This window comes from Lygodium microphyllum, chromosome 25 (genome assembly GCF_053477565.2).
Source record: "Lygodium microphyllum isolate KBCC chromosome 25, Lygodium_microphyllum_v1.1.10, whole genome shotgun sequence".
NCBI classification, from domain to species: Eukaryota; Viridiplantae; Streptophyta; class Polypodiopsida; order Schizaeales; family Lygodiaceae; genus Lygodium; species Lygodium microphyllum.
The window spans coordinates 96,663,999-96,684,764 of NC_141159.1; the positions used below are offsets into that span (position 1 = coordinate 96,663,999).

At 40.4% G+C, this 20,766-nt stretch overlaps 1 protein-coding gene across 1 annotated transcript in view; it reads left to right on the top strand.

Moving 5' to 3' along the window:
• Positions 1-15,856, top strand: part of NAGK (N-acetyl-l-glutamate kinase) — a 48,979-nt gene extending 33,123 nt beyond the window's left edge. The window contains exon 2 of the mRNA XM_087666865.1: positions 15,423-15,856. The gene's annotated coding sequence lies outside the window, so the exon portion shown is untranslated. The remainder of the gene's footprint in view (positions 1-15,422) is intronic.
• The last annotated feature ends 4,910 nt before the right edge of the window (positions 15,857-20,766 follow it).

Consider the following 20,766-nt stretch of genomic DNA (forward strand, 5'->3'; position numbering starts at 1 on the left):
AAAAATGGGAGGACTTCTCCATCCACTAGAGATTCCTTTGGGAAAATGGGAGAGTATCTCCATGGACTTTATTGTTGCTTTACCCAGAACACAGAGGGGGCACGACTCTGTGTGGGTGATTGTGGATAGGTTAACCAAAATGGCCAGGTTCATTCCAACTTCAACTGATGTTAAAACACCATAATTGGCTAGGTTGTTCGTAGAGAACTTATACCGATTGTATGGCCTTCCGGCAAATATAGTTTCTGATCGGGATAGAAAATTTGATAGCCATTTTTGGCGTGCGGTATTTAGGAAATTGGATACTAAATTTAGCATGAGTACGGCGGATCATCCGTAAACAGATGGGCAAACTCAAAGGGTTAACCAAATTCTTGAAGATATGCTTAGGGCATATGTAAGTAAAAGGCAAACTAATTGGGAAGAGTATTTACCGATAGCAGAGTTTGCATATAACAGTGCCAAGCACTCTTCCACTGGATATAGTCCATTTATGTTAATGTATGGGTTTCAGCCCAGAGCTCCTTTTGCAGTAGGACTGCATAAGGAAAAGGTTTAGGCAGCTAAAGACTTTTTGGAGGATATGAATAGTATGTTAAAATTTGCTCTAGAAAATATTAAAAAGGCTCAAAATCGAGCTAGAGCATATGCAGATCCTCACCGAAGAGACATCTCCTTTGAAGAAGGAGAATTGGTCTATCTTAAGGTGCCTGAACAAATTAAAACTGTAAAAAAGAGACAATGTCCAAAGCTTTCACCAAGGTATTGTGGTCCTTTCATAATACTTAAAAAGGTGGGAGAATTGGCTTACAAGCTCCAACTACCTACTGGTAGTAAAATACAACTAGTTTTTCATATAAGTAAATTAAGGAAGAAGCTGGGTGATTTGGATAATCTAATCTTAAATGATGATATTGAGGAGCTATTCAATGACCAATCTAATCCACATGAACCGGAAAGAATATTAAATGTTCGCAACAGACGAACAAGGAATACCATTTACCAAGAATGTTTGGTTAAGTGGAAAGATTGTTCAGAAGAAAGCTCAACATGGGAGCGAGTAAGTACTTTAACGAAAAGGTTTCCCGATTTACAGTTAGACCTTCCAAGTATCGTTTTCGAGGACTAACCCGATTCTTAAGGGGAAGGAAATGTGACATTAATGTTACATTAAAAGTGATATTTAATGTAACATTAAGGTCACAAATATTGAATGTGACATTAAAGTGACATTTAATGTGACATTAAGGTAAATCTAGGGGAACATGCACGAGGATGACCGTCCAGGCTCTTGGGCGCCCGAACGGGGTTAAGGAGAGCCTAGAGAGTAAGAGAGTCCAAGAATAGTAGGACTCACCAAAAGTGGACGGCTGGCAGAGGAAACGGAGAGAGAGGTGCCAGCACTTATCTAGGCGTGGTTGGGAGGATCACTCGTGCTCACGGAGGGAAACTATTTCTCTTCTGCTTCATCGTCTTCTGTCTTCTGCTGAGTCATCTTTTAGGTAAAGACCTCACAGACAAAGCATGATCAACTGTAGATCCAGAAAGAACTAAGGGGTAGAAGCTGCCAGCCTTGGCACCTTGCGTAAGCACAAGCCTGCCACGGGTAATCTTCCATGCAGAGTCTCCAAAAGACACATGATACCTTGCGTCATCAAGCTGTTCAGCGGACATGAGATTGCGTGTCAATGTAGGTATATGACATACATCCTGTATAACAAAACTGTTGCTAGAAGGAAATTGTAGCCTAACATCTCCAATGTCGACAATCTCAAGAGACCTGTCATCACCCAAGCGCACAGAACCCGAAACAGAATGATATGAATGGAACCACTTTCGGCAAGGTGTCACATGAAAGGACGCACCTGAGTTGAAGAGCCAACACTGTGCATACATAAAGTGTATCTCTATCAACAATGAAGCACTAGATGAAGCTGCTGCAAGGATATAATCCCCATCACTATCCTCTGGTTGCATAACATTGATCTCTTTAATTTTAACACTTGACTTAGCAGGTACTATTCTACAATCAGAAGACTTTTCGTGCACTTTCTCTTTTCCCTTGTCTTTGTGCCTTTCATTGTGCAATTCATGACATTGTGGCCTTATATGGCCTTTCTTCCGACAATGATGACAAGACAGATTTGCATATCTCCCACAAGACTTATTGCGTGACTTGCCACGCGACTTGGACCGAGGCTATTACCACAGTCATTCTTTGCATTTCTATCATGTCGACCTCTAACTGTTAAAGCATGAGATACACGAGAGGCATCCAAATTCTTATAGTTTATCTCTTTTTGCAGAAGAGAGCTCTCAATATCAGATAGCTTCAAAGTAGTGGCAAAAGCACATAAGGCAGTGCGGAATACATCCCAAGACTCATTAAGAGTTCCAAGCAGGAACAACGGAGTGACATCCTCTTTGAAATCAATGCCCCGCGAAACCAAGTTCTTAAGAATAGCATGAAAGTGGCTCAGATGAGCTAACATGGTCACATTCTCTTTCATGCGGAGATCCATAAGCTGTTTTAGCCAATACATTTGACTTGTAGGACTTTGCTTGTCATAGAGGTTCTTGATGTTATCCCAAAGCTGCCAAGCACTCTGTGCTTCCTCAACCATATTGTAATGAACCCGTTAAGTGGACTTGCATAACTCATCAAGCTCCATCCATTCGTCATTAGTCATAGTTTTAGGCTGCTCTCCACTCAATCTTAGTGGCTTTATTTGCAATTTTTGTACCAATACATGCCAAACTTGGCTCTTCCAATAGGCATAATTCGTACCATCAAGCTTAGTGATGTTGAAGATAGCACTGCCAGTGAAAGAAAATGCCATACTGCAAGCTGGAACAATGCAGACAGTTCAAAATTGCTTGTTGTAAAGTGCAGAATATAATAAAAAAAACCATAAAAACCAAGGCAAAATGACGAGAAACGAGTATTTAAAGATGCTGCCCACCAAGTACCATCAAAAGTACATCAAACCAGGATGAAAAATACATGGCAGTCTGGAGATATATGGTTGCTATAATTTATGACAACAATGTACAATGAGAACCGACAGTAGGCAAAATCCAATATTCAAAGTCAATCATTGATTGTCAATGCAAAACTAGCATTAAGCAGGCATAAACAAGCATGTAACAGTTAAATTGACATGAGTCAACACCCAAGCATGTCAGACAAAGTCCGTTAGTAAAGTCGGTACACTCCCCAATCAACAAGGCAAAATGTACATGCCACTGCTAAGACCTGATACAAGTCGGTGTCTTCTCAATGAATACAAAGCCGAATCAGCCCAAGTACATCTACATGGACCAAGGTATATCAACCATACATCATCCACGAGGAGATTCCGGTCTCAAAGATCCAAAAGCTCAATATGTATAACCCGCACTGCTCAATGTTTGATAAGCGTACAAAGACGCTTCCATTGGCACAAAAGTCGTAAGTGTCAAGCAAATAAGCTCAAGCAAAGCATGTAAGAGCACTAGTGACAGAGTATCCAAGACCATACATCAGTAAGACATCTAGAGCATATGAGTGGTCAAGTATCCAATGGTAGCATTTAATGTCATGAAGACAATCCCAATCAATCTCTGACGAGCCAAAGTAAGACTAAATAAGCTCTAGAATATCCAAAGTCAAGCCCAAACGAAGCTCCAGTAGCATTCAAGTCCAAACAATGTAACTAGCATGTGTAGGTGACATAAGCATCAAGCATGTACCAACGGGTCATACATAGACCATAGGTATAACCTCTTATCACAAAGCATGCCAGTGTAGACCAATGTCAAGTAAATGCCAACTTTCATTTGTATCCCAATAGTCATATGAAACACTTGGGAAGCACCCGTGACCAATAGGCAAAGCTTAAAGTGACTAAATAAGCTTCAGCCTTGGAGTGTATTCCCCTAACATTGGGGGACCATTCGGGACTAACCGGGCATCAAATGTCAATGCCAACCAAGCATAAATATAACGTGTTGATGTAACACTGTTTGTGGCTGCCTGTGGACTGTGGAAAACAGTCCTAGACTGAGGTAAATCAGTCAACAAATCAATGTCGAGCATCAAGGGGGTGTTTCCAAGTGCCAAATGAAGTGTTTTCAAGCTGCCAACAAGTGCTGAGGGAGGACTAAAGTAAAAAACGAATTTTTACAGGTCTTCAAGCTGGCCAAAACAAGGCTAATGTTGCTGGTATGCTGCTGGTCCACGTGGCATTAATGGGGTGGAAGGGGGGACTTAAGTAGGGCCTAAAGAAGGCCTACACAAAGCCTTGTTAAGTCTAATCAAGTAGGAGCCAAGATATGAAATGGGGGAGCTCCTATGACTGTTCCTTCTTGCTGTACCCTATAAACTGAAATAAACACTCAAAAGAATGCTTCAATACTTTTGAAGGAATGCTTTGAGGGTGTTCAAATGGGTTGGGTAGGTGCTCGGTTCAAAGGAGTCGGATATGGTTGCCAAGAGTGAGGACCAATGGTGTAGGTATTTGAATGAATGCTGAAGGAGTCACGGACCAAGCTCGAATGCTCAAGCAACTATGCTATGATACTAGTTGAAAGGTGAGAAGGATTGAAGCTTGCACGGGAGAGCTATGGCAGGAGAGCAAGAGCAAGAGAGAGAGAGACTCGCAATGTGGGAACTCCAATAATCACAATGTGTGACGGTTTCCCTTTATTTATCTATCACTAAAAGAATAAAGAATAAAGTGATGGTGACGGTACCCGCCGCTTGTAGTATGCAGACGTGGGTACTGTCAATGTAGTAATATACAGGTGGCTAGGCAAAGGTACCTTTACCCCCTACAAGCTCTATCTCTAAAGAGAGAGAAAAAGCAAATGTGGTATCTAGTGTTGTTATTAAGGAAATAGAAGATGATAAAGATGCTGATTTGTTGGTTGCATTTTTAGATCCGCTTGCTATGATAGTGAAGGATATGTATATCACTAAAAGAGATGCGATAGATGCTTTGTTGTCAGCTCATGATGGTTTGTCACAATTGTGGATTGTTGATAGCGGTGCTTCTTTTCATGTAACTTCATCTCTGGAGTGTTTTTCTACTTATGCAAAAGGTAATCTCAGAAAAGTCTACCGCGGTAACAATCATGCATGTGATATTGAAGGAATGGGCACCATATACCTAGCTCTAGAAAATGGTTAGGAATTGATTCTTCATGATGTTAGGTATGTACTTGGCATCAAGAAGAGCTGGCTTGCAGCTAGACAACAAAGGTTACTTTACTACTTTTGGTGGTGGCATGTGGAAAATACAGAAAGGATCTATGCTAGTCACTAGAGGTGGTAAAAAGGGGACTCTGTATTATCTCTACTGCAAGGTATTTCCTGGAAAGTTTGTTGCAATTGCTGAAGTACAGTCACACATGGAGTTATGGCACAAGTGTCTTGGACACATGAGCCAAAAGGGTTTGCAAGCACTCTTTTCACTTGGAAGAGTTGATGTGAAAAACTCAAAGCTTGACTTTTGTGATGATTGTACTCTTGGTAAACATGTAAAGAGCACATACTCTCATGGAACCTCTAGGAAGGCATGTATCTTGGATTTAGTCTATTTTGATGTTTGCACCATGCCAATAAAAACTCATAGTGGTTTCCATTACTTTGTGTCTTTTATTGATGACCATTCTAGGAAGCTATGGGTCTACTTGCTTAAGCAAAAAAGTGAGGCATTGGATGCTTTTAAAAGACTTTATGCATTGGTTAATACTCAAAAGGGCTTAAAGTTAAAATGCATAAGAACAGACAATGGTGGAGAGTATGTATCTAAAGAATTTAATAAGTTTTATGATGAAAATGGGATTAAATGAGAGCTTACAGCTCCTTACAATCCATCATCTAATGGTGTGGTTGAGCGAATGAATCACACATTATGTGAGAAGATTCAGTGCATGCTGTTCACAACTAATCTCTTGCAATCGTTTTGGGAAGAGGCACTTAAAACTGCGGTGTATATTTGCAACCGATCTCCACATTGTGCACTTGAAAGTGGCATTCTTGAAGAGGTTTGGTCTGGCAAACGTACTTCATATGACCACTTAAGAGTCTTTGGCTGCGAATGCTATGTACATGTATCTGTTGATAGCAGAACCAAACTTGACATGAAATCTCATAGAGGCATCTTCATGGGTTATGGACATGAAGGTGAAATGGTCTATAGAGTTTGGGTTCCAAGTATGAAAAAGGTGCTACGCAGCCGGGATGTGGTATTTAATGAGTCAAAGCTGTTGAAAAAATGTCATATCTACTGACTCAAACAAAAAGAAAGTTAAATTTCAGCATGATCAGTTACTTGAGCAGCCATCAACCATTGAAAATTCAGCTCCTTTTGATGCTGATTATGACAATCAGCGTATCATTATCAAGCCAGATGAAAATGGGCAGCAAGGGGATGTTGAACATTAGCTTGAGCACCAGAATCAACATGCTGAAAATGAATTACAGTAGCCTGAAATTGTATTACAGCAACTTGAACATGCAGTTCAGTAGCCAAACAATGAGGTCATTGACATTTCCTTGGATGTGGATCCATTACCTGATAATACAGATCATTGGGTAAGAAGGTCTACATGTGTCAAAAGACCTATACAAAGATTTGATCCTTCTTTGGACTGCATTTTGCTCACAGATGAAGGTGAGCCTCTTACGTATAAAGAGGTCTTATCATATGAACTAAAAAAAAAGTGGGAGCTAGCTATGTAGGAAGAAATGAAATCATTGTATCAGAATGATACTTGGGATTTGGTTACATTGCCCAAGGATAGGAAAGCCATTCCAAACAAATAGGTCTATAAAATCAAATGTGTGGATGGCAAGCCCAAATACAAAGCAAGACTTGTCGCTAAGGGCTATACACAAAAGGAAGGCATTGATTTTCAGGAAGTGTTTTCTCTTGTTGTCAAAATGATCACTCTTCTAGTGTTATTTGCCATTGTAGCATCTATGGATCTTGAACTTGATCAGATGGATGTTAGAACTGCATTTTTGCATGGTGATATGGAAGAAGAGCTGTACATGAAACAGCCCGAAGGCTTTGTGTAACCGGCCTGTTCCCTGGAAAGGGCGGTAGTGTACAACCAAAATACAGAAATGCTTTCACCCAATTTACAATCATCCACTTTACCTGAACTTAAAGACACAGAATCAAGAAGAAACACAGGAAGCTAGAATGCTCTTGTTGCAACACAGACACCCTGTTGGCCCCTAAGTTAGGCGCCCCTTGCGGTATTTCTTTATTCATTAACAAGGGATAATCCCACAATAACCTGCTTACAAGCTGTCCTTGTACAAAGTGGAGAAGGAAACACAGTTCCAACCCGATTTCGACACCATAACGGCAATATAACGGCAATATAACTTGACCCGGTCATTATCCCTACTCAATTGGTGCCTCCATACACCTAAACACACTCAATGAAGTGCCTGGTAAGAAATTCAGCACGCTGCATTTTCTGGTTTTTGTCTTTAAACTGCTCCAAAATACATGTACAGTGTCCTTGGAGCTTCCTTGAAGCTTCTGGAGCAAATAGACACCAAAAATGTCCAAAAACCCAAACCTACAAAAATATACAGCAGGCTGTAATTTCCTGTTTTGGGCCCTGTTTTACTTGCCAATGACTTGTGTGCGTAGCCAGCGGGCTCCCGCACCTTATGGGCCACTTGCCCTTTGAATCCTGCGAGATTTCATGCGAGAAATCTCAGGAAAACAGCGTTTTCCACACAAGTATCTGCTTGGGAATGCAGTTAGCAAACCCTGTACCTGTTCAAGAGGCTCTTGCCTCAGGAATTATGCATAACAGTACAATTATTGACCCAAAACAAGTTGACCAAGAGGGGAAACTCTGCCCAAGTCTGAAACTTCTGATTGGAGTGCAGAATTGACCATTTCAGCCTGCTGAAATTACTGGTTCAGACCTGCAACTCTGCTGTAATCACTGGTTCTGACCTGCAATTCTGCTGTAATTACTTGTTCAGACCTGCAATTCTGCTGTAATTACTGGTTCAGATCTGTTCTGAAACCTGATTACAACTCTTACTGTTCCCTGTACTATTCAGCCCTCTGTAATTACTGGTTCAGACCTGTTCTGAAACCTGTTTTCAGTTCATACTGCTCCCTGCACTGTCCTGCATCATGTGGGCCAAATGCCCCTTGATTCTGGAATCAATTGGGCTCTGAAATAGCCTCTGAACAGTCCAAAAACAGTACTGATTCAGTGCTGTTTCAGACACTTACATGGTGAGATTAGCACCCTCACTTGTCCCTGCTGGGACAGCATACAACTGCTCCTGTTCCTGGAGAAAGGAGGCTCTTGCCTCATGCAAAAACAGCATCTTCCACACAGGTGTACCTGAATCAGAAGAAAAGCCCTTGATTCTGCAACATAACCATACTGTCAGGGAGAGAGAGAGAGAGTAGAGAGCAGGTTCAAACCTCTGTGCATCATTGACAAGGAAGACCAGCTCTCAAGAGCTCTCCATCTGCAGCTGTCCTTCTCCAATGAGCCCCCAATCTCCCCTCATGCATTGAAACTCGTTTTTGTGCTGCTCTCTCTCTCTCTTTTGGGAATTTATGCCCAAATTGTGACACATGGCATACATGTAACAATTTTTTTGTTTAAACCTTTCGGTCTAAAATTCTCCATCCTCGGTTCAAAATTTGACCTCGACACAGACCAAAGGATTAATCCTTGTACAAAAAGGAAGATAATGACGCGAATAGATTCTGGGGTCCAAAAATAGTAACTCCCTAAATTTTAGAAGTTGCTTCCATTGCATCCCCACTAGTCTTCTGACCATCTTTGCAGACTATGGCTACATCCAAATCTGTAATGTAGCTCAACTGAACGTGAATTTCCACTGATGACCCCACATGGACTAATCTCTTGAAGATTTGTCCATCTTTACTTTGAACTAGTCTCTTTTAGGCTAGTTCTTCAACACGCTTGTCCATATACACTTTCACAAGTCTCTTCCAGGCTTGTCAATCTACAATGCCATCAATCTCTTCGAGACTTGTACTGGACCTTAACTGTCCAGTATTGACTCACTGGACATTTCTGTCCGTTTCACACATTGGCCATGCAACTCAAGCATTTGAATTTCAAGAGGGATCGTTCAAAAAAGAAAAACCAAATAAAATATGTGATAAAGAAATCAACAAAAAGATACTAGTTGTCATAGTCTGGTGACATACCTCCCTCTCAAAATCGCAAACGTCCTCGTTTGCATGAATGTCATAAATGCTTCCAGCTAACCCAGTGAACTTATACTTGGCAGCATATGTACAACACATACATGCTATCAGTCAACATTGCGAACTGAACACACTGTTAACACATGTATGTTCTAACTGTGAAACATGGTAGACTATCATCATGTGACTCCACATCACTGTTTCCAGATATAGTGGCCGGTACACCACAATGATATCCCCATAGTGGCAGATTCTCATTTGATGACTCCACATCACCTTGACTAGAGATCTAGTGGCCGGTACATCAAAATGATATCCCCACTGAGTCAATTCACAGATTACATACCCGATCGAGTAACCATTGTTACAACATGTATTCAATTCAATAGAAGTAAAAACTGTATTCTTGCAAGCAATACTTACTTCTTTAGCACTGAGAAAACCATATGGACATAATAAGTGTTAACCTGTACAAAATCTGTTTCTGTACATAATTTCTTTCTTGAGCAATTGTCAGTTTGACAATCTATTTCAGCTTAGAGATACAAGGGGTCAAGGTAGGTTGCAAGCGAAATGCTTCAAGATAAAGTTCCAACACATTAGGTGACTTTGCAAGTTCACCTTCGTCCATCCACTTAGCATCTATAGCTGGATAGTTCCAAAACTTAACCAAATACCTTCTAGCAACCTTGCCTTTCACTTTCCTTTCTTTGTGTGCCAATACCTGTTCTGGAACAAGAATTTCATCAAGTTCCTGAACTTCGGGCTGTTCCTCAGCTGGCATATCTTCTGGCACATCACCCACATAAGGTCTAAGAAGACTTACATGGAAAGCATTATGAATCTTCCAATTGTCAGGCAATTTCAGCCTATAGCTGACATCACTAATTTTCTCTGTTACTTGAAAAGGCCCATAGTAACGCATACTAAGCTTAGTGAAAAGACTTTCCTTGCCTTTCCGCTTCTTTAAGCATGCCTTTTCAAACCGCAACAGTACCCCCAAACACTCTTCCTGATACATAAATCTGGTTTCCAGGCGCATAACCAGCCATACTCTGAAATACAGATCCACCTCAAAAGTATCCAGGATGTACAGAGGTCGGTGGGAAAACCTGTGGTAAAGCCTGAAAATTGTTTCCCTGTCAATTTAAACAAACATTTGGCTGCTGTAAAGTGGCAAGCTGAACTGGCAATGCCTGTGTAACTAGCGTTTCCGGCACCTGTTCCTAGACAGCCAGAACCAATCTTGGAGTCTCCATTGACTCCGCAAGCTGCCTTGGTGTTTCCACTGAATCTGCAACATGCTTACCCTTATCCTGGACCTCTACTGGATCCGAAATCTTTGCAGATTGCCCAACTTGCTGTAAAGGAAGGGAGGGTTGCAAAAATGCCAAAAACCTTGGATTCTGCATCACTTGAGTAAACATACTCACAATAGCAACTAGCTGAGTCTTGAAACTGTCTTCATCCATAGAAGAAGCCGTAAGAACTTGTGGCTCAACCATAACAGGAGTAACAAACTGTGGAGGTCTAGAAGACTCTCCCACCTCATGAACAACAGGGATCTCCTGTGATGAAGACGCTTCCTCTCTGGTGTCCTCCTTTCTATCAGCCATAATGCACAATTCTGTGTCTTACACCCAAACAAACCCTGGCTCACTCTTTAGGAAAAAAGTGACTCGGTCCTGGCAACGGAACCATGTAACCGGCTTGTTCACTGGAAAGGGCGGTAGTGTACAACCAAAATACAGAAATGCTTTCATTCAATTTACAGTCATCCACTTTACCTGAACTTAAAGACACATAATCAAGAAGAAACACAGGAAGCTAGAATGCTCCTGTTGCAACACAGACACCCTGTTGGCCCCTAAGTTAGGTGCCCCTTGCGGTATTTCTTTATTCATTAACAAAGGGATAATCCCACAATAACCTGCCTACAAGCTGTCCCTGTACAAAGTGGAGAAGGAAACACAGTTCCAACCTGATTTCGACACCATAACGGCAATATAACGGCAATATAACTTGACCCGGTCATTATCCCTACTCAATTGGTGCCTCCATACACCTAAACACACTCAATGAAGTGCCTGGGAAGAAATTCAGCACGCTGCATTTTCTGGTTTTTGTCTTTAAACTGCTCCAAAATACATGTACAGTGTCCTTGGAGCTTCCTTGAAGCTTCTGGCGCAAAGAGACACCAAAAATGTCCAAAAACCCAAACCTGCAAAAATATACAGCAGGCTGTAATTTCTTGTTTTGGGCCCTGTTTTACCTGCCAATCACTTGTGTGCGTAGCCAGCGGGCTCCCGCACCTTATGGGCCACTTGCCCTTTGAATCCTGCGAGATTTCACGCGAGAAATCTCAGGAAATCAGCATTTTCCACACAAGTATCTGCTTGGGAATGCAGTTAGCAAACCCTGTACCTGTTCAAGAGGCTATTGCCTCGGCAATTATGCATAACAGTACAATTATTGACCCAAAACAAGTTGACCAAGAGGGGAAACTCTACCCAAGTCTGAAACTTCTGATTGGAGTGTAGAATTGACCATTTCAGCCTGCTGAAATTACTGGCTCAGACCTGCAACTCTGCTGTAATCACTGGTTCTGACCTGCAATTCTGCTGTAATCACTGGTTCATACCTGCAATTCTGCTGTAAATACTGGTTCAGACCTGTTCTGAAACCTGATTACAACTCTTACTGTTCCCTGTACTATTCTGCCCTCTGTAATTACTGGTTCGGACCTGTTCTGAAACCTGTTTTCAGTTCATACTGCTCCCTGCACTGTCCTGCATCATTTGGGCCAAGTGCTGTTTCAGACACTTACATTGTGAGATTACCACCCTCACCTGTCCCTGCTGGGACAGCATACAACTGCTCCTGTTCCTGGAGAAAGGAGGCTCTTGCCTCATGCAAAAACAGCATATTCCACACAGCTGTACCTGAATCAGAAGAAAAGCCCTTGATTCTGCAACATAACCATACTGTTAGGGAGAGAGAGAGAGAGTAGAGAGCAGGCTCAAGCCTCTGTGCATCATTGACAAGGAAGACCAGCTCTCAAGAGCTCTCCATCTGCAGCTGTCCTTCTCCAATGAGCCCCCAATCTCCCCTCACGCATTGAAACTCGTTTTTGTGCTGCGCTCTCTCTCTCTTTTGGGAATTTATGCCCAAATTGTGACACATAGCATACATGTAACAATTTTTCTGTTTAAACCTTTCGGTCTAAAATTCTCCATCCTCGGTTCAAAATTTGACCTCGGCACAGACCAGAGGATTAATCCTCGTACAAAAAGGAAGATAATGACGCGAATAGATTCCGGGGTTCAAAAATAGTAACTCCCTAAATTTTAGGAGTTGCTTCCATTGCATCCCCACTAGTCTTTTGACCATCTTTGCAGACTATGGCTACATCCAAATCTGTAAAGTAGCTCAACTGAAAGTGAAGTTCCACTGATGATCCCACATGAACTAATCTCTTGAAGATTTGTCCATCTTCACTTTGAACTAGTCTCTTCCAAGCTAGTTCTTCAACACGCTTGTCCATATACGCTTTCACAAGTCTCTTTCAGGCTTGTTAATCTACAATGCCATCAGTCTCTTCCAGACTTGTACTGGACCTTAACTGTCCAGTCTTGACTCACTGGACATTCTTGTCCGTTTCACACATTGGCCATGCAATTTAGGCATTTGAATTTCATGAGGGATCCTTCCAAAAAGAAAAACCAAATAAAATATGTAATAAAGAAATCAACAAAAAGGTACTAGTTGTCATAGTCTGGTGACACTTTGTTATAGAAGGAAAGGAGCATTTGGTATGTTAGCTCAAGAGAAGCTTGTATGGTTTGAAACAGGCTCCTAGATAATGGTATAAAAAGTTTCTCACATGGATTTAAAAGGAGTAGTGCAGATCACTGCTTACATGTTAAGAAGGTTGATGATGGAAGCCTTCTTATTCTTGTGCTTTATGTGGATGATATGTTTATTGCTGGTAAGCATAAAAGCCAAATTAATGCATTGAAAAGACAATTGAATTCAGCCTTTTCATGAAGGATTTGGGTGCACCTGAACATATTTTGGGCATGCGTGTAACACGAGATAAAGGGCAACAACTCTTATTTCTCTCACAAGAAAAGTACATTAGCAAAGTACTTGATTGTTTTTCTATAACAGATGCTAAGCCTCTTGGTGTACCTTTTCTACCTTGTCTTAAGCTTTAGCAAAGCAGACTGTCCAAAAGATGATAAGACAGCTAGTACTATGAAGGGTATTCCTTATGCTTCAGCTTGTGGTTCACTCATGTATGCTACGGTTGCCACTAGACTTGACATTGCTTATGCGAAATGTATCGTATGATACCTTAAGGGCATACAAAGAAAATGTATTTGCTATGGCAAGGGTACGTTAGATCTGTAGGGTATTGTGATGCAGACATGGCAGGTGACTTGGATACTCACAAGTCTACTAGTGCGTACATCTTTATCTTGATTGGTGGGGCGGTTTCTTGGTGCTCTAGATTGCAAAAAATACTAGCACTCTCTACCAGTGAGGCTGAATATATTTTAGCCACTGAAGCTTCAAAAGAAGCAGTTTGGCTTGGTGGTTTGGTCAAGGATTTTAGGCTGCCCACCAAAACACCTGTACTTAGATGTGATAGCCAGAGCGTTGTATGGGTGGCTAAGAATGCCATGTTTCATGCACGTACCAAACATATTGATGTTTGGTGTCATTTTATCAGACATGTTTTGGATGATGGTCTAGTCACCTTGACTAAGATCAAATCACAGGATAACCTTGGAGATGTTCTCACTAAAAGTCTTGCAAAGGCTCCACATGAGCATTGCATCAGACTTGTGGGAGTTGGTTAAAGGTTCGCTTTGGACCTTGAAGTGGGAGATTGTTGGGTGTAAAGGCCCTACACGCTTTCCCGTGTATATATTACTTCACACATGTGAACTCACCCTAGTGGGTGTAAGTGTACCGTACCCTAAGTATAAATACGTTCTTTTATTCTTTGTGTGTACCACACTGGTACACACCTATCGGTCGACTCTCAGTCTCACACTCTCTCACTGTTCAGCACCTTGAGTGATGTGCATACTCTCTCTGCTTCTGCTCGTGCTCATCATGCTCAGCTCCAACTGCCACACTGATGCAATCCAACTTGCATTGTGAGCTGCATGAACGTCAAAAGTCTATGCGCACATCCTGAGGCACCTGACATTTTGACCTTTTGACCGAATCGGCATCGCACTCTTGAATTGACACCAGGAATGCTGACATTGCACAATTTCCTCTAGATTTTTGCAAGAAATTTGGGCCTTTTTGATCTCAAGGCTCCAGCATGCATCATGAGGCGGATTACAACTGCTGGTTACTATTGGCGCTTGTGCCAAGGCAACAATTCATCAGAATTTTAGACAGTAAGGTATAAATTTCTTCAATTTATTTAAAATTTTGGGAGAAATTTGGGGCTTTTGCTTGACATGCATTCCAAGGCAAACAACAGGTGTTACAGCAGCATCATCTTTCTGTGTCAGTCAGCTTTGGCACAGTTTTTCAATAAAGTTTGGGGAGATTCAGCATTAAATTGCTGTAAATTGTCGATTGGGCACACATTTCGAGGTAGTTGTGGTACAGCAGCGTATCATTGTAAATTGCAGGCTGAGTGCTGGTTTGTGCAACCTTGGGCACATTTGTTAAGAATTGTGACAGTTTGGCACTTGCATTCTAATCCCGAGAGGGGATTTTGGGTATTCAGTAGAGTACATTCTATACTGCAGTGTGATGTATTTGGTTGCTGATTTTTGTGCATCATTGGAGGCATGGCACGTTAGGGGCATAATGACTAGAGCAGTATCCCTGGTGTTCTCACTTATGAGGACAAGTTTGATGGCACCTACTACCCTCTGTGGAGTTATATGGTGCGTAATCTTCTTGTGGCGAAGGATTTGTGGAGCTCTCTTTTTGTGAGTCCTCAATGACCATGCCAAAGCAAAAAAACCCTTCAAAAGTGTACAAACTTACTATTTGAATTCTCCGAACAAAGTTCAGGAGGATCTCAATGTTCACAAAAAACATTAATTTTAAGCCATCAAAAGATGATCAAATTTAAGGTTTGTATTCAACAACTGCAATTTTCTATGCAAAAACATAATAACATACCTGGATCATGCAACTTTTGCACTAAAATATGGAAATTTACAGGTATTGACCTGAATAATGCAGTAATGCAGTCGGCCAACTCACAGATTTCATGTGAACTGCTTAGTAGACAGTTTATGGTAGCTGATTGGCCTCCCTCAAGCTTCTGAGGACTGGAGGTTTTTGAGGTTGAATTTCAAAAGGTTGTCTATAATTGTTTTCAGTGTGATAGTAAAGCCACTAGTTGTTTCAACTAACAAAGACAAGTAGCTGTCATGGGTCCTTTTTGTACTATACCTGTGAGAAATGCGACAAGAGAAAGAGGTATGAACTACTACGCGACAAAATCATTGTCCTGTTCTTTATAGACTGCATTGCCACTATGCTGGTTATGGTTGCATGGCCCTGTATTCAGGTGAGTTGGAACATTTGCTTTGTCTTGAAACAAGGCTCCTCTCCTTATAAACTGTGTGGATAACTTTCTTGCCCTTTGTCAAGAGCTTGTTTCTGGACTTGTTGAAGTGTAGATTCTTGTGATTGTTTTCCCGTACTGTCCTACAACATGTACACTCTTTCTAAGTTGAAGACGTGCTGACTTATCACAAGTTTTTCCATTTGTTTCATTAATTGACAATTCCTCGAGGAAGGGATTTAAGAAAGTCTCTGGTTGTGTCCAAAAAACAAGCAATTGACATGTCAAGGATGCAAAACGTGTAGCACAGGCCCCATGGATTTAAAGGGCACTGCTAACTGATATAGAGAGGGTGGAAGAAGGCACCTTGAGCTATTAGAGTGTATCTGTACGTTTCATTGTATCTATACGATATTGCGAGTGTTTAGAGTATGTGGTACAATCGATTGCAAGAGGGTAAACCCAAAGCTTGTCTTGAGAGGTCTTGAGCCCAACGCCCAAGGTCCCATTATCATGAGCAATTGGTGAGTGACCTTAGAAAATGATGTAAATCTGCCTACATTGTGTTCAAGTCTGTTGGCACCCCTTGGCAACAAGTGCATGATGTAAGCTTTGGACGTTTGAGTAATCCAATACTCGTGTGTGTTACTCCATTGTGTGTGAAAGTTTAACATTTTATTCAACTAGTAGTATTGCCCAATGAAATACACTAAATCTTCATTGTATGAGAACACAAGAAAGAATATGGGATGTCTCTATAATTAGCCATGCACTCAAGCTAACCCTGGCTGCACTAGCTTGCTTCTCCTTAGGATATTTGGTATAAGGAAGTATTTTTTGCAATGTGGTGAACCCTTTGGAATTTTTGTTTGGAATGAGTGTAATATTGAATGCTTCTTAAAGCCAAACTAGAATTAAAGGCTATTAGGCTTTATGACGCATGAGGAGTATGTTGCAACACATTTTAACATTTATGGCCCAAAAGTATGCCGTGGCATTTAGATGGGGCCAAGTTTAAGTTGAAACAAGCTTCATGCTAAAACATGTTGTTTGAAATAGTACAAGATGCTTTGAAAAACCACTAAGACAGAGCAAGTATAGACATGTAACCTATAGTGCTTGTACCAACATCAAGTTACTTGTAAATGATTGGGGTACAACATACTTATGGTCTATATTAACTAAAGGGATGTCACAAGGGCCAATGAGAGTCAAGCATGGCCCACAATCCCTTTTGCATCATAATTTGGATAGAGGGTTCTAGAATGCAAAGGGCTCTTTTTGAGAAATGCGATTTCCCACTACCACAAAGATCACATTGAGCGGTAAATGATGGATGATGGATGATTGATCCATCGTAGGGATCAATAGGGGTGAGAAGTAGCTCGTTGCATGTTTTAAAACTTGAGAAGTAGGTTGATAGCTTGTATGTGTGAGGAAATGCAAATTTTTTTTAGTATGGTCTTGGTTTACTAGTTGTATGGACCATTTTGAACCATAAGCCAACCTCAACATACATGTTGGAAGGATGCTTCAACATTTCATCCATGGTGAACGCTAATTCTTTACATTTGACTATTTTATGTGGGTCTTGTGTTGTAAATCATGCTAAAGATTTGTGGTTTATTGACATACTTTTTCTTGTGTATAAAGTTTATCCAAGAGCATTAGTTTGCAAACTATTGTGCATGCTCATGTTGGGAACCATTTGTTGGTATAATCACTTTCTTGTGTATTATTAGCATTGCAATTGTCTGAAGATGTGAGGTAGAGCTCATTTGTTGGTATAATCACTTTCATGTGTATTATTAGAATTGCAATTGTCTGAAGATGTGAGGTAGAGCCCATTGTTAGCTTTGCAATGGCTTCAAGATGTAAGGCAGAGCCAATTGGTAGTATTGCAATGGTGTCAAAATGGGAGGTAGAGGCAATGGAAGTGTTTACATTAAGTTATCTCTAATATCTAATGTGCAAGGAGGGTGGTTTGATTTTGGGTTGTTGAACATGGAAGGCAGTGATAAAACAAATTGAGTACTTTAGTTTGATGCTCCTTGGATTTGTGGTAGTGAATAGCCATCCAAGTTGGTAGTATGGACATCCCTTGAAGTTTTTAGTAGCCTTGCCAATGTTGCCAACAAAGTAAAAAGCTTGCTTGGAAAGATTATTCAATTCTCTAGGAAGAATAATTTAAAATCCTATAATGATTTCTATTGAACTAATGTGTTTGAGTCATTTGCAAATGTCATTATGGTGAACTAAATGAAATGGGTAAGTAGATCGATACTAGACCTAAGAAGGTACATGTAAAACACAAATAAGAACCCTTGACTAGGGCAATTTCCATGAATCTTCTCTTTGTTGCTTTCTAAAATTGATCCAGACTTGGAAGAAACACTTACCACTTGATTCCTTGATCGTATGGAGGAGGCAAGAAAACTAGGTCTGGAGGGTTGCCCCTTCGATAAGGTTAAACTTGTTTCTTTGGAGAGCATTGAAGATGAGCTTTCCACCAAGCAGTTGTAGTATTGGATGATTTCACCACTGTTCCATTTTTGTGAAAGAAGTAATGAAGAACACTTTGCACTTGTTTTGGGTATTTTAGGTTGGTTCCAAACAGGACTTACCAGGTGACAGAGGTTGTTTCAATGAGGTGGTGGCCAAATTTTAGAAATTCGTGAGCGCCTTAGTATTGGATATTTGAAATAAAAGGAATGCTTGGTTTTTGGTTGCATTTGCAACGGATGGGGAGCCCTTTCAGGGGGTACCCAATGAATACTTTTCGGGGGTATCCAATGAATGTTTTAGAGTAGTAGTAGCCATGATGAGGTCTCTAAAGTCTAGCCGAAATAGAGTGGTAGCCAAGATGCTACAAAAAGTTTTCTAAACACCCCTCGGTGTTATTTCCCACTTGGGAAGCTTGTATATATCTATGATTCATTTTAATATGTTTTCATACATTATTAAAAGATAACAAAAATGAGAACTCAATTTAAAAAAATGGAAAGTACTTTGTATGGATAAATGGAAAAATGCTTGTAAATTTCTTTGATGTGTAGAAAAAAGGCTAGAGGTGCATGTTAAATGACTAACATCATATTATGGAGTGCTTTGTCATCGGCATAGATGATTCCTTTTGAAAGTTTAACGTTTCAAATTGTATTTTGGCTCAAAACCAATCTCCTTATACCACATAGGTCTAAACTCTGGGAACAATTTTAGTTATATATTGTAGTGGATGTGTATTTAATGATTCTCCTTAAGGGATCTATAAGAGTTGCTTGTACTACTTACAACTAGGTGTAAGTTTGTTCACATTTTTGCCTTATACTTCAGGAGAAGCTTCTAGTTGTAACCTACTTGTAGTTTGGGGACCTATGGATCTTCACACATATCATTGGGATTATTTGAAACACTAATATATGGTTCTCTTACTAAAATGTCGTACTCCACTCATTGTAGAGGCTCGGGAGTAATTGCAAATGCCACTTTTTCACCTTTAGAAGTTTTGACATTTCCATATCTGAGAAATTTCTCAATGGCATTTAAGAATCGATGGTTCCCTATTACTACTATATTGAGAAAGTATAAACATGGTCATGGCAAAGAGTATATACATTATCGTAGGAAGTACATTATATAGTTATTGTAAGTACATACATACATACGCAAAGTGTCTATTTACACATGCAAGAGTACTTTGAATTTTCCTAAGATGTATGTTTACACTCTCTTTGACTAACCTACCCCTTTTGTAGGTTGCTCTACTTCAACTCTCTTGCTCTCTTTTCCTACTTCACTCCTAGCTAAGAATACGACACAAACCGTTGAACTCAAGAACAAATTAGAAAACACATTGCATCCTTAATCTCCATCACTGTAGTTTGCAAGCACTATTTGGGAGAAGCTTTGAGAGTCTTATGATCCTTGATGCACATAGGGGTGAAACTCCCCTTGATTTGTGATCCTTAGGCATATTTGGGAGAGGCTTTGAGAGACTCATGATTCTTGATGCACACACCAATGAAGCTCCCCTTTATTTACAATCCTTAAGTTCATTGTTGCACTCTTGTCAACAAGGAAGAAAGAAGATTCAAAGGAGAAGAGAAGGTCTCTCTTATACTCTCATACTCTAGTTCATTCTCTTTGTCATTCTCTCTCTCTCTCTCTCTCTCTCTCTCTCTCTCTCTCTCTCTCTCTCTCTCTCTCTCTCTCTCTCTTTGTGAAGTTCACTCTTACTCTAGCTTAAGCTATAGAGGAGAGGATAGGCAAAGGAGATAGAGAGACAAAGCTCCATAAAGTTCACACACACAAGAATGACTCACTTCCATACACTTCAAACTTTAGATTGATAGGTTATCTTATTGCACTTCCACTCTCAAGCCTTTTCTTTGTGGTTTACCCATTGCAATGCACAAATCTTTGTCTACATCTTTATCACGTATCCACATGATTTTACAACCCACAAGGAAAAGATCATGGCTCTTAGATTTTACATTATGTACATTTTTGCACTTGTGAAACTTAAAAAAATTGCATTTTTGGAGCTCAAAATAAGTTCAAAAAACATTTGACATATTGTAGATTGTGTTTTGATTCTCCAATTTGTATCTATAGTGGTTATGTCCATCCTTTATAGCTTCATTTCTTTGATTGGTGCTCTTCACTTATCATGAAGCTTACTTTTGCATACATTTCCATTTCATGTGCCATAGATATATAAGCTTATCACCCTTGATAGATGAGTGCTGGTCCCTTGGTACTATATTTCGAAGGAAAATTTATTGTAGCATGGATCTAAGGCACACGATAATAGCATTATAAACATGGATAGTTATTGATGTTTGTGAGTAGATATAATTGAGGTGGAGTGTAGATTGTGAGCCTTACCTTTTGTTAGATCGATTGCTTAAAGTATATATAACGTGGAGGAGGAGAATGTAAATTGTAGTTGATGAGTGAAATTTGTTGTAACTAAGAGACCATGTTGCCATCATT